Here is a 15,120-nt window from a genome sequence, read left to right as displayed (position 1 = left end):
ATATGTGAAGAGTCTGCTTTATTTCTGTGTATGTTGTCAAGTATATGCTTCACATCTTAATTCTCAAACTATACAATACAATTACTTCCACAGTAATTGAATTACAGACAAAAAAAGGCCCATTTGCTATAGTTGCAGTTTATTACGTAGTGAAACAGTTAATATTAAGCAAGTGTGAAAAGATGTCACATGGCCACAGACAGGATGCGAAAGAGAAAATGACTCTCCACTGCAGCGTATTGATTGGGTACCTCAGAAGCCTGCCACTTTGTTCTCTATTAAGTTACACTTAACATATTTGGTTTTAAAATAAATCTTACTGGCTTTCTTTTTTGCTTATAAAATTATACATGTCAAAAACACTGAAAAGCACAAAGAAAAAATAGAAATCCCCCTCCGTGCATATCCAGTTTCATATCCATTGTGAACAGTTTCCTCTTTATTATTTCATTATTTTTTCTAGGCATGAATACAGTTTCACAGTTTGTTTTCTTCTAAATTAGAATTACAGACTATAAATCTTACTATACATGTATTTAAGGATTTTTTTTTTTTACTCATTGATTTTATGATCTCATTCCCTATGTCCTTTCTTGTTAGAATTCCTTCCTATTTTTTTTAAAAAGGTTTTTTTAATGTTTATTTTTGAGAGAGAGTGAGTGAGAATGAGTGCAAGAGGGCAGAGAGAGACAAAGATAGAATCCAAAGCAGGCTCTGCGTTGTCAGTGCAAAGCCTGACGTGGGGTTTGAACCCATGAACTGTGAGATCATCACCTGAGCCGAAGTTGGACACTCAACCCCTGGAGCCACTCAGGCACCCAGTTTCCTTCCTATTTTAGTGTTTTCTATGTATTTCACAAAAATGGTACAGTTCATGGTTTGGTGGCATGTGGAGTTGTACATTTTACGAATGTATACTTCTTTATGTTTTCCCTATGTATCTGTAAAATCACTGCCATTTGATAAGGTTGGAAGGCACAGTCTCCTCCTTCAGGGAAAAGAAAATAGTTCTTTTGCTAGAGATGGAAATCCTCAGAGTATTTGTAAGGATTTATTTATGCCAACATTTGCCTGATGCTGACAGAGTGACACTTTGGGTTATCATTCTTCCCTTCTGCTTCCTAGGACATCACTGCAGATGCTGTGAGTTCTCACGTGTTCACATGCTTAGGTGGTTAATACTCCGTTTTGAAGCTAAGCTAGCAATCTGCCAGCCAAGAATATACTAAGTGATGGCTTTGTGGATGAGTTTCAAAAGTTAGATTTGGCTTCTGGGGACATGTTCAAAGAAAACCATGTTACAAGAGCATGGAATATTCTGTTCAACTGCAGGTCCAGGTCTCTAACACCCATCAATCTGTCAGCTCTGAACTCGGAGAGTCTGTGTATGTGCACGTGTGTGCACACACATAACGTGTGTTAACTTTAAAAGCATAGTTCTTTTCCATGGAAGATTTTCTTTTCCTTATTGCCCAGAAAAATTCTAATGTCATGAAGGGGGCTTTTCACCCAGGATTACAAATCTTCCTTAGGATTCAGTTAGACACTACTGTTACTCTTTACTTACTGAGCTTTAAGGGTTGTTCATTATTGAAGACCAGAGCTTTCCCCAGAACTTTAGCTTTATTTGTCAGTGTTTCTTGTTTTCTTTTTGTATCAAAAGAGCCACAAGCAATAGCTATGGAAATTAAGGAAAATATTTTTTGAATAAATGATGTAATGCTGTTTATCTTCCCTAATTGTTTAAAATGGAGCATGTAGACTAAGGATATTTTTAATGTCTTAAAATAGGCTTGTTTCATTATCAGAGCTACATATTATTATTAGATTTTTGCTGTAATAGGAAATGTGAAAGGTCAAGAGTAGATACTATTTTAAAACATGAAACTTCAACTCTGTTTAGGTTTAAGGTCCTCAGAAATGTTTCTTACAGTTGCAGTATATTTTTAGTGAGATAATAGGACAGTTCCTGTTTCAGGAGATGCTGAATGACTCTCCAGGACTGTGAGACGTCACACAGACTGAATTGAGAGGCTTTGCCAGGGGGGTCAGATGGGTGCTGTCACTCTGACAAGTTTTACCTCATCATAGTGGGCAGCAACGGCAGCAGATCCTAAGCAGCTACTTCCTGGCTGACAAATAAAGCTAATAATTCATGACTGAATTTTAGGGAACATTTTTTCTACCCATAGTTGGGAGTGGGGTGCCTAACTGAACTATTAACGTCTGCTGTGAACAGTAAGAAAAATGCTTTTCGGAGATCAAAGACAGATATTGTATTTGGAATTTGTTCAAGAAGAGTAACTTTTGCTAGTACAAATATACTTTTAACTGCAGAATTTTGTTATCTGTCTTCAAAGGAGAACTGCTTGTTGATAGTTAGGCCACTTCCTGCCTTTCATCTTTTTTTCTGTCTGTGGACAAAGGGGAAAAAAGTAGCTCTGTAGTAATGACAATCCTTTTTTATGAGTTGTTTTAAAACACAGGCAACTGAATTAGCTGTTTTAGAAAGTACAGTTGGCTTTTGTAGAAATGCAGTCCTAATTTTGTGGTAGGGTCACTACAAATGGCTTTTAGATAACTTACTGTCAGATCAGTAGAAGAGGTCAGCAGTATACTCTATGGAGAAACTGGAGAATGGGAAATAAGAACTTAGCAGCTTTCGGAGCCAGGACCTTCAGTAGACTGACAGAAGGCTGCCAGAATGGAGAATAAGTTTTAAGAAATAAGAAATCCTTTTAGCGGGAGACAATATCTGACAGAAAATAGACACTGATTTGTCAGCTTGATAAGTTCTTGTTCTTGGAAGCGGCATAAAGCTACCTTGATCTGAGTAACTAGAGGGTATTTAATCTGGTACTTGCTGTAAGGGATATCAAGGGTGGCAGTTTTCGGCAACATTAGGCTAGTCACAGCGTCACACTTGAACAGCCTAAGCAGGATGATTTTTCTAAATAAAATTGAAGCAAGGAAAGGGAGGAAAAAACCTATCCAGGATTGAAACTCAGCTGACTTTGCTGAAGATTACGTGAAAGACACACCATTCCCTTTCTTCCTCAGCCTTCATCAACTGCTGCCAGTGCCACATCTGTAAGGGGATAATGCAGGCTACCATGCCTGAGTGGTGGACCCTGATTTCCACCCTTCTGATTGCCCACGTAATGCCTTACAGGAATTCTCTGTGTCCTTAAGCACTCGGACTAATGTTGTGTTTGGGCAAAAGTTCCAATAACCAGAGAATCCTTCATTCAACTTTTCTGATTTTTATCTTTACTGATTTTCAGTTAAAACTTTCATGCACAATTTTGCTCTCCTACATTTTGTGGCCATAAGGCTTCTTGTTGGTATTTTTTTTCCTTGAGATATTTTATTATTTAAAATAGCAAGGAACCTGGAGAATTGTAACTTGCCCTCAAAATAGATCATTTCTTGCCTTCTCCATTCTTCAGTGACTTCTCTCATTAGGATAATAGAATAAAATCACCCTTCAGAAGCTTTTCCTGTATTGATTGATCTAGTTCATTTCAGAGGCTGAAAGTAGAGGGGAAGAAGGAAACCAAAAAGGTCATTCCGTCATCTTAAGTAAATGGGGTGATTTTGAATTTTAAAAAGAGCAGTTTACCCAATTGTCTTAATAATACAGCTTTAAAACAATCAGATGTTTGTGATTTAGTACAAAAAAAAGGTAACTAAGCAACAATAATTATTTGCTCAAAAGGGACCCAAACTTTATACCAACTCAGAGAGTAAGAACATTTAGCTTTAAAAAAATTTTTTTTTCTTTTTTTTTTCTGCTTCTTTTTTTTTTTTTTACAAATAGTTTATTGTCAAATTAGTTTCCACATAATAAAAAAAATTTTTTTTAATGTTTATTTTTGCGAGAGAGAGAGAGACAGAACATGAGCAAGGGCGAGGCAGAGAGAGGGAGGGAGGCAGAATTCGAAGCAAGCTCCAGGCTCTGAGCTATCAGCACATAGCCTGACGTGGGCCTCAAACCTAGTGACCGTGAGATTATGACCTGAACTGAAGCCGGATGCTTAACTCACTGAGCCACCCAGGTGCCCCGAGAACATTTAGCTTTATTTTTTTTTTATTATTTTTTTTTTTTTCTTGAGAACATTTAGCTTTAAACTTAAGCTCTTGTGGATTTAGTTTTATAGATCTTTAAATTGGTGGGGTTGGACTCTGATTTTGAAGGTCCCTTTCAGGCCTAACATTGTACAGTTCCATAGTGAGCCTAGATTTATATTTCAGAGTCCAGTATCTAGAAATAACCTTGAGAACCTTTCTGGTTTATTTTTCTCTGTTTTAGAAATAGTAGAGTCCAATTTTAACATAAGAGTAACTGATGATGCATCTCCCCCGCCTCCCCATTTTAATGCATTCTGAAGAATTTCATCTTTTTGGTGTTAGGTACTAGGCCAGCAACTTCTGACTGTAGGATGTTTAAGGAGCATTCCAAGCAGGTACTAGAGTTAGAGAATACCAAAAGCTAGCTAGTGGTAGTTGCTCAGATCCTGTTATGTTTATGAAGAAGGTAGTTAAAGCCGTTGCATACTCCTTCCCACCTCCAATACACTTTGCTTTAACCCACCCAGTTAGGGGGATTTGAAATAATAGAGGAGAGAGAAATAAGGATTTAGGGTTCTATGTAGCTGTTTGCTTAAATGACTTTTGGCATTTTGGTAAGTTAGTATAACATGGACTCTAGTATATTATTTGGGGAATACTAAATAAAGCAAAGCTTAGTTGTAAAATACTTATCAGCCAAAGAGTGGGGGGGGGTGGGAATCACCCAACAAAATATGTACCTGGTTTCTGTTTGTTAATATTTACTTGTTACACAGAAGTCATTAAATGAACTCAATAATATGTAATAGTATGACCCTTATAAACTACTAGTGCAATGATTTAATTGTAGTTCAGGCTCATACTGCTAATTAAAATGAAGTTAAACCCTGAGTCACTTTAGCAGTACACGGTGCATGACACTTGAAAAAGAAAATCACAGGTTAAAGCTGACAAAGGTAATCATAATATGTTTTACCTCTGAGCCCCCTGATTTCCAGAGGATTTAACAGGAGCCTTTTTCATTTAATGCCATCTTTTAAAAAGTCCTTTTTAAAAAAAGTACTGCAGCAATTGCCGGGTTTACTGTTTTCCACATGCTTCTACAGCCACCCACATGTAGCCAAGAAGCATTGAATAGCAGTGTAGTGTGGTAGCTGGAACACTCGAGTCTGAACTCCGGTGTTTAGTATACTAGTTTTGTAGGTATGTTACCGCAGGCAGGTCCTCCCCAGCCTCAGTCGCCTTACCTATAAAATGTGCGTAATTATGGAACTCTACTTTGCAGAGTTGTTTTGAGGATTAAATGAATTAATGATTATAGTTACGATAGAGCCTTAAGGGGGTGCCTGGATGGCTCTGTCAGTTAAGCATTCTACTTTGGCTCATGTCATGATCTCACAGTTCCTGAGTTCGAGCCCCACATCAGGCTCTGTGCTTTGGGGCTCTGTGTCTCCTTCTCTCTCTGCCCCTCCCCCGCTCACATTCTGTGTATCTTTCAAAAATAAATAAACGTAGAAAATTTTTTAAAAACTAGGGCCTTACGTCTAGAAATCAAAACATAAAAGGCATTCTTAGCCTCACTATTCTCTGTGTCTATTTATATGTGAAAATTCTATTTTCAGTTTCTATAAATCTTCTCTTATTTACAATAAAAATGCACTTTTCTAAATTGAAAATAAATTTCTGAAAAAGAAGTGTTTATTATTGTTTCTTTAAATAGCATTTCTTTTTAACTTTGTAAATCCAAAATATGAAGTATAACCTATTATGATGATGAGTTCTAAATACTATAAACATGTGGTAATTTTTAGGTAGAAAAGTTTTTGGAACTGTTCTGGAAGATAGGTATTGAAAGCAAAGTGATAATAGTTGACTGGACTTGGTATAGTGAATAATTGAGCACTTTGATTTGTCAAGGACAGACCCCTTTGGCTGCTGGAAGGTGTGGGGCGCTTGGAAGTCCCCATTCATCTTTCCAGCATGAAGGAGCTCTGCTGTGGTCCAGCTAGTTCCCCTCTTGGCACGTGAATGGTTTAGATTGATACAAAGTGGCCAGGATTTAAAGGCCTACATTTGGCCACATTTATTACCTGTCTGAGCTGCATATTGTAGTGTTCAAATTTTTCAGTGTCTTACGCAGAGGACAGATGTGGCTCCTGTGATTCCTAATAAATGCAAAAGTAGAGCTTAAGGTGGTTTGATTCTGTCAACCTGTTAGTGATCTGAACCTTTTACTCTCTGAAAGATTAACTCCTTTGTTATAAAAAACACACTGAATTATTTATAAAATAAAGAAATTACTAGAGGCCTCATGGCCTTGAATTGAAGCTATTAGAAATTGACTTTTTCTTTTAAGGAAAAAAAATACTTTACCGTAAACTTTCTAAAAAGATGTTAGGAGAGTTTTATTGAAATGTTAGAAAAGTTAATTTTTTCTCATTGTGGGATTCTAAGAAAGCACATAGAAAGTGTTTAAAGTGTTATTAATTAAAAACCAACATTGTGAAGATACAGAACATTCAAAAAAGTATAGAATCCAGTTAATGAATGGTGGAAGGGGGTTGGCATAGACTGAGAAAAACAATGTGAGGAAAAATACACAAAACAGCCGTCGCAACTTTTTTAAACCCACGGATATGGGTAAGAAATTGTCATCAGTGTAAAGGCTGTATGAGGGCCGTGAAAGCTGAATTATTGTGTCTTTATCTTCCTGGTAGGAGGTGAGAAGGGGAGACAGGGGCCTGTGTACACGAGGGGGCCAGTGGGCTCTGCAGGCTGGCTGCAGCTGAAGATATCAGAGAGTGGCATAATGGGCCTTCAAGGTCATCTAGAACAACCTTCCAATGCTGTAGGCCTTTCACAGTTTTCCTACTTCGTCAGTTGCTAATTTTGTCCTTTAAAAGCCCTCGTGTTAGATGGTTCTCTTTTTGCAAGGTGAAAGCCGGGGCTAGATGCTGGGTACCTTCAGTCCCAGTCAGTTATTATTATTGGTCCTCTAGTTCCCTGCTTCTCTCCATGTAAAATGAGTATGAGAAGCAAAACAGTTTTACACCACACCTGTCTCAGATCATCTTTGACCAGTTTCCTTATGAATACCAACACCATTCCAGTTCTGTTGTCCCTTCAGCATCACTTTTCCATAAGGGCCCACCAGTTCTTCTTAAGTCATGCCTGAGATTTCCGGAATAGCCAGCCACCTGACTTCCTCCCAGCTGTCTCATTTTGTGGTAAGTTGCAGACCTTACCCTGGTCTTAAATAACAACATGGCAGGGATCTGACTAGTTTTTGGGGGGGAGCTTTTCAAAGGGCCATTTTTGCTGATGCCCAGAGTAACAGAAGCCAGGTCTGAGTTGACCAAGAGTGCAGAGACAGGAAGCTCCCAGAACCTGGAGTTCACCCCTCGCTGTGTCCTTGTTGATGGGAATGAGTTCACTCACTAGTTTAAAGTTAACAGTGGGACAGATTGGGGTCATCAAAGTGAATTAAGAGAATTGCCTCAATTCTCCCAGTGGCTTTTGTAATCACCAAGAATCCGGGTGCTAAGAATGTCTTATTATTATATACTATCTATTCCCTGATGGTTTGGACGACATTTGTTGCACTCTATTACATGCTGTCTAGTTCCCAAATTGCTTCATTATTATATAGACCTCACTTGCCAATAAGTCCTTTATTGTCCCAACTCATCTTTCATAATCAGTGTCATCTCACTTAATACTAGTCCATTAATAGGCCCTTAAAAGGTTGACTTGGGATCAGGAGGTCTTCCTCGAGCAGCTACATAAGAGCTGTAGGAATCTGCCCACCTCTCAAGTACTGATTTGGTAGTTCTCAAATCCCAACAGCTGGGAGAGCTCAGCAAGCAGAACTTTTTGACTCCTCAGTGAGCCTTACTTTCCAGTTTGAAAAATGCTTTCGTGGGATATAGATAATATGTCTGTCATTTGCTGTTCAACTATGATTTTTTAATATGCACCAGACAATGACAGGTTTTATTTATCTTTTTCCTAAAATCAGGGTGATAAAGCTTATTTATTCCAGTTGGTTCTTTCTCAAAATTCTTGCCCACATTTTTTTTCTCAAACCATATATTATTACATATTTAAAAAAATCCAGTAAATACTTGGGCATATGTGTAAGGACTTTTTTTTGGTTCTAAATATGTTCTGAATTACTGCTTGTGCTTAAAAATCTGTACAACAAACATGGGAAGTTATGCGCTGCTCTAGAATTATATGGCAGATTTGTAGCGCCCTTCCATTACATGTGTTGCATGTGGAAAGGACAGGCTTTCATGATATCCGTGAAACTGTGACCTGCCTATTGTATTCGATGCAGAATGTTGAAGTTAGTTGAGAAATCACGTTATTTGTTCCACCCTGTCTTTCAGAATAATTTGATGGAGTCGCATGTGCTCTCCATCAATAAAGCAGATTTGTTTTGAAAGACGCAGCACTCAGGGCTGCCAGTCATAACGACTTCTGAGAGCACTTTAGGAGCCCTAACAACAATATTTACAAAATGCAAAGTGAGGAAAAGTACACTGAGTCACAGATACACATGCTTTCTTATGCCCTGATTCTCCCCTTCCCACAATGTATTTAGTGTGGCTAAATCCATATGAAGGACGATTTTGAAATATGAATGGAAACTTGGGAATTCTCTAGCTAAAGTAAATACCATTTGACTAATTAAATGCTAAAAAGCCTTGTAAACCAATTTCTTTCCTTCCATATAAATATATTGATTAAAAACTAAAATCAGTGATACAGTTATATGGAAGAAAATACCTGTGTCCTTAGGCTTGTCCTTGGTTTACCCCTTAATGGCATTGGGAAGTATCTCTGAGGCTCCTCTCACTCAGCTGTAGAATGGGCATAATTATACTCACTTCTTAGGACTGTGTAATATTAAATAAATGGACGTATGCAGTAAAGGCTTTGCAAATCACGAGGTGGTACGTTATGAGAGGTAGCAATTAAGGTAGCTTAAGAGGTTTTAATAACTACCAATTTTTCTTACTAGAAGATGTTTAGAACTTATTAGTACAATGTATTGAAATTCCATATTATAAAGTGCTTTATTTTAAAAATCAAGACAGAATTTCATAGATATGTCAGTAAAACAACTGCCATCTCTGGGGAAGTAAAGAGGTTGGGGAGGAAAGCCGTGTGGGCTCATGGGTAGCAGTCTAGTCCCTGGCTGACTCCTGGAGCATGCAGCTCTGATCTCGAAGTCATGAATTCAACCCCCTGCCACAGGTAGAGTTTACTTAAAAAATAAAATTTAAATTAAGACAAAAAGAACTTAAATTAGAAATAGTCTTAGTAGAATTAAGAATCTTGCTTAGGGAGAAAAAAGATACTAAATTTGAAAATTCCTGTGTTTAACTCAGTTCTTGACTTCTCTCTAAAATCACCAAATATAATCCTTAATGGTGTAGAAAATATTTTTAAGTGACTTGCCAGGTTTGTATAGTTTATAATTCTTTATAGAGGAGCTTTTGTTTGTACCATAAAGCATTACCTGTAGGATGCCCGAAGATAAAAATTCTGCCAGCAGAGGGAGATTTATGTAAATTAGGCTGTAAGAAAAATATTCCAAGATGCCTCAGTAAACATGTATCTTGTGGGTAATGCCCACTCTCACACTGTGAATGAGAGAAAAACATAAGGAAGGAGGATACAAAAATGACTCATACTAAAATTAATACTAAAATTTCTAACTATTTATATTTCTTGGGTGGTTTTTTAAAAGGAAAAAAGGCAAATGATATACAAACAGAAACTTCTTTTTTGTGTGTGTTAATTCTGTGATGTGAAGAACTTTTTGAAACAAATGCCATAAATTTAATGCATTTTTAAAATAAAAACAAGCTTTCAATACTTGGGGCACTGAGGTTAGAGCACATTCAGCCCAAACACTTGAAAAGAATATACCACCTAAAAGGAATGTAAAAGGAATGGCTGATGTTCTGAACAGGGCACTGTTCTGACTCTGAATTAGCAAATAAGTACTTTTGTATCTTATATATTAAGTCAGAAAATCGGAATATATTTAGAAAAAAAAATTTCACCAGTGGTGAAGCAAGTATAAAGCATAGTTTTCTTAACGCCAAACAAAAAATATAATTGTAGTAATATCCCCTATGCATTCTAATTAATTTCCTTAGCAAATGTGCAGTTTGATATAGTATCATTAAGTTCATAAATTTTAAGCAATATTTATTAAATACATATATTCAATGCAGTATTCTGAGTAGTTGGGAATTTATTATTTTTTAATGTTTATTTTTTAAGTGTATTAATTTATTTTGAGACAGAGAGTGCATGTGCCAGCTAGCAAGCAGTGGAGGGGCAGAGAGAGAATCCTAAGCAGGCTGTGTGCTGTCAGCACAGAATCTGACATGGGGCTTAGTCTCATGAACCGTGAGATCATGAGCCAAAATCAAGAGTCTGCTTAACATACAGAGCCACCCAGGCTCCCCTGAGTATTTGGTAATTTAAAGATCAGCAATATCCTACGTCCTTATAATGTGTAATCTATTAAATAATGAGTTACCTCAATTCTGGCATGCCAGAGTGTAAAGCAGATAGGCATTGCAGAAGCTAGGATAAGCTATTTCAATAAATACTATTTATGACTACTAGAATAAGATATGTCCATGCTTTTTTACTTTGGGAAAAATTAAGATTTTTGTTTTATAGCCATTAAAAAAGAGGTTTTGCTTTATTAAGTAAAATACATTTAGCTGTAACTTACTTGCTGTCTTTTTACAGTAAAGAACAGTAGCTTAGGAAGTAGAGATTCTAAGTAGAGATATCACAGATTGTTGAATTTTTTACTGAACCAGTTTCTGGTTTTTTGTTTTTTGGGGTTTTTTGTTTTTTGTTTGGGTTTTTTTTTTTAAGTTATAATTAGAGATCAGAATGATGGAAGACATCCAGGCCTATTATTAGTTTAAAATGAAAAAAGAAAAAAAAAACTAAGTCATATAAACCAGAAAAAGTGTGTCAATCATTTTAGATGAACTGTAATACATTTACTTTTTTTTTTTTTAATGTTTACTTATTTTTGAGAGAGAAAGAGAGACAGAGAACGAGTGAGGAAGGGGCAGAGGAAAAAAAAGGGAGACACAGAATCCAAAGCAGGCTTCAGGCTTCAAGCTGTCAGCGCAGAGCCTGATGTGGGGCTTAAACTCCCAAACTGTGCAATCATGACCTGAGCCTAAGTCAGATGCTTAACCAACTAAGCCACCCAGGTGCCCCTATCACATTTACTTTTTAAGAATACGTATGGTCATTCTTGAAATTTAAAGGGCTGTATGTCAACTGGTGCAGAGAAGATTAAATAATCAGTGTTCAGTGATGGCTACAAGAGAATAGGGAATGGATAATCATTTCTCTTGCAAGGTCAAATTATTCATTACGAGTCGTTTTGACATCTGAATAGAAGCTGTTTCTGAACAAGTAAAATTGCCAGGTTTTCTGGTTTGGCAGTTTGAGTATGCTAGTTGATTGGGTGTTGGGAATTTCAGAGATGAAAGGTCTCAGCAGGAAGAAAGAGCCAGGCATAGTAAGGATGAAATAGAAAAGAAGCAGTGACAGTGAGGACAAGGGACAGAGTGATAGGAATAGACTACAGGGGATAGACCTGGAGGCTCATTGATTGAATAAGTATTTGCCCACAATGTGCCTGGCTCTGTATCAGGCCCTGAGATACCATGGTGAATGTTATATGGCCCTTTTTCTCTATTACAGTCATTTGGGACATAAAGAAGAAAACAGGCCACTTCATTGTGGCTTATTGAGTGTAAGGTGTTGTGAGGACTCACAGGGAGCGTCTCTCTCAGACTAGACAGGGCCAACAGGCCTGAGGTAAGATCCAGCCCTAAGCCCTGAATGAAGCAGGATTGAGTCCCATTGCAAGCAGACAGTTGTGCGCATGCTAAGGGAGAGACCATGGCACATCCCAGGTGATGGCATGTTGGCTCCGTGTGGGCAGAGCTTTTAAAGTGATAACAGAGCAGAGAAACCTGAGCCGTAAAAGCAAGCCGGGACCAAGACAGGAAGCGTCTTGTGTGTTAAATGAAGGAAAAAGGTTGGACTTTTACCTGAGGGCATTAAAGGACTAATGAAGAGTTTTCTGCAGGAGAAGAGCCTGGCAGACATTTGTGGTGTGGAGAATTAAAGTCAGCACAACTATAGTCCAGAAGAGCACACTGCTGAATCAGTGTGGTAGGGATGGAGAGGAGTGGACCACATACATGAGGCAGGAGAGTCAGAACTTGGTGAGAGGTTAGATATCAGGGCAAGAAGCCATTCCAAAGATTTGAATTTATGGGGAAGAAAAAGAAAAATGTCTGTGTTTTCTAAAGGTTTATGTCAGGGGGATTGAATGTCCAGTGCTATGCATCCAGGTAAATGGTGGAGACAGAAGCCTGCCCCAGACAAGACATTTTCTCTGAGAGGCTCCAAATCAACGGTGTGAGTGTGAATAATAGAGAAGCCAGAGCCTGTCTGCAGTTGAAATGAGTTGGAGAGCTTTCTGGGAAATTAATCCTGGGGTTTAGAACCAAGAAGATTAGGAACCCAGTCAGAAAATAAGGTGCAAGGTAGAGCCCATGAACAGTGTTAGCACCAGGCAGGCCGTTTCTTGGCTGCTAGTCACATGGCAGGAGCTTAGGCAGTCTTCCTGGCTTGATGGCTGCAGGCCACTTTGTTCAAAAAAAAGAAAAGAGGAGTAGCTAAAGGGAGGAGGGGGATTCAAAGAGGGTTTTTAGCCTTTAGATTGTGGATAGACTGTAGGAGAAGGTATTAACTAGAAGGAACTGTTGACAGTTTATCAGTAGTTCATCAAAGAAAGAAACTGAAACACTAGTGGCCCAGGGTAGCAGGATAAGAGATTAAAAAGCACATGATGATAATGAGAGTGAGAGAAGTTGACCTTGAATCTCTGCCTTTGAGAGAAGATGGAAGAAGAAAGACGCAAGTTTTGGAATTGGCAGACTGAGAGCTTGTGGAGGTTTGGGAGACCTCCCACATACAAAGACCTTCCTGTGAACCCAAAAGCAAAGGCATTTTCTCAGAATGGCTAGCACTGTGGTGGGAAGGACAGTAGGGAAAAGTGGTGGAATGCTCTAGGGGCAGAAATTCCAGGTTCGAATCCCAGCCCCTCCTCCACGTGCTGGCAGAGTGGCTCAAGCATGTTGCTGAAGCTTTGTTGTTCTTAATTGCTTCATGTATAGTACCTTTCTTTCAGAGTTGTATCAAGGATTAGAGAAATTATTTCGTGTAAAGTGTTTATTAGCCTGTAGCAAACATAATAAAGTTTCTTATTAGAAGGTAGTATTGTATAATAGGCAGGAATGAGACTCTGAAGCTGGACCTCCTGAGTTCAAATACTGGCTCTACCATTTATGTGCTAGCATTGTGATCTTGGACATGATATAATTTACAAACATAATGTATACCTTACTAGGTGGTCAGTAAATATGTGTCCAGCTGCATTGACAGTAAGTGAGACTCCAGTAGTTTGTCCTCTGGTGAATGAAGTTCTCACCAGTGTGATTATGTCCTACCCATATGACAAATGCATATAATAAAAAAAATCTTGTTAATTTGTAAACTAAAAAGGCAAATTATATGTTATGTGTGCTTCAGTTTTCTCATCTGTAAAGAGGAGATAATAATTGTACCTACCTCTTAGGCTTGTTGTGATGAGTTAAAAGAATTAATATAAAGCTCTTAGTTTCTGGCCTGTAGGAAACAACATATATAGAAGCATTTTATATATGCATATATATCTAATTATTACTATTATATTCACTCATCATCTGTAGGAATTGAGGGAAACCTGAGAATTCATCATGGGAACTGTGGGTTGGTTAACACCGAATACGACAAGTGAGAAAGAGTTGCCCATGAGCCTGAAGATCAGCCTGGGATTAAAAACTGTGTGGCAGTGTCAGACCAGGGGAGCAGCCAGCAACCTGGGGCATACCTAGAGAAGAGAAATGGAGGGGATCAGAGTCAGGGTTTGTTAGCAGACTGGTTCTGAAAGAAAAAGAGAGCTAGTGAGCTGAAGGTACTATGATCTGCTGTGTTGAGAGAGTAATAAGAGTCATTGACAAATAACCAGAGACGGGAATAAGGCTACGTAGAACGTGTCTTTGGTCTAGTATCGACGACTGTTTGGTAGAGACTTAGATTTCATTATATTCAGTACATCGCCTTGTCAATTTGCCTGTTTCTGCTGGTCTCTCCCTTTCCCTTCTGAACAATTTTTTCTGGGATTTTACTTTACCTTCTTTGCCTATTTCCTTTTCAAGTATTACATCTCTTCTTTTGTTTTAGCAAAACAATGTAAAAAAACAAGCATAATTAGAAAGCAAAAAATATTGTTTCTGTGTTTGCTTCTTCATGTATTCTCTGAGTGTCTCCCTGTCTAGCATGGGTATGTTTGCTCTGACAGATCTAGAAAAAAAGCATCTGGCATGTTCATTATCTTCAAGGGTCTTTGTGGGAGGATTTCATCTGAAATCATTATATTGTACAGAAAAATGATAATTGTTATATAATCAAGTATCAAAAAATACGGCACAGCCATTAAATGTGATGGGTTATAAAGATGCTTAGGAAAGAAGGAGATAGGAATTGGGGTAAATAAAGACAGCTTTATTAGAAATGGCAGTTCAGAGAGGCTTGTAGAATAGTGAGTCAGGGGTGTCTGGTGTGCAGGTCTGGGATAGCAGAGAAAGGGCAGTGCAGAAGCATCAGGCAGATGGTGAACAGGACAGATACCTACTGGTAGGAGGGCAGAGGGGGGTGGTAAGTTGAATGTGAGGTAAGGCTGAACACTTAACTCCCACAATGCATAGCTCACCAGGTGATCAGTAAGTATGTGTTTGGCTGCACTGAGAATAAATGAGGAAGACACTCTCATGAGCTTGTCTTATCCTTTAGTTTCTTATCAGTGTGATAATTATGTCCTAACCTTTATTAATTTAGAAAGAAAGCAAATGTGTATGCTAGGCCTGTTGAAAAACC

The 15,120-nt window shown here is 38.1% G+C and overlaps 1 protein-coding gene across 8 annotated transcripts in view; it reads left to right on the top strand.

The window, feature by feature from the left end:
- Nucleotides 1-15,120, top strand: part of BBX (BBX high mobility group box domain containing) — a 276,768-nt gene that overhangs the window by 154,474 nt on the left and 107,174 nt on the right. The gene's annotated exons all lie outside the window — the stretch shown is intronic.

The sequence above is a fragment of the Hyaena hyaena genome, unplaced genomic scaffold (genome assembly GCF_003009895.1).
Source record: "Hyaena hyaena isolate Hyena2069 unplaced genomic scaffold, ASM300989v1 scaffold_251, whole genome shotgun sequence".
Classification (NCBI taxonomy): domain Eukaryota; kingdom Metazoa; phylum Chordata; class Mammalia; order Carnivora; family Hyaenidae; genus Hyaena; species Hyaena hyaena.
The sequence above is the reverse complement of the archived record's forward strand: the minus strand, read 5'-3'. Positions and strand labels throughout refer to the sequence as shown.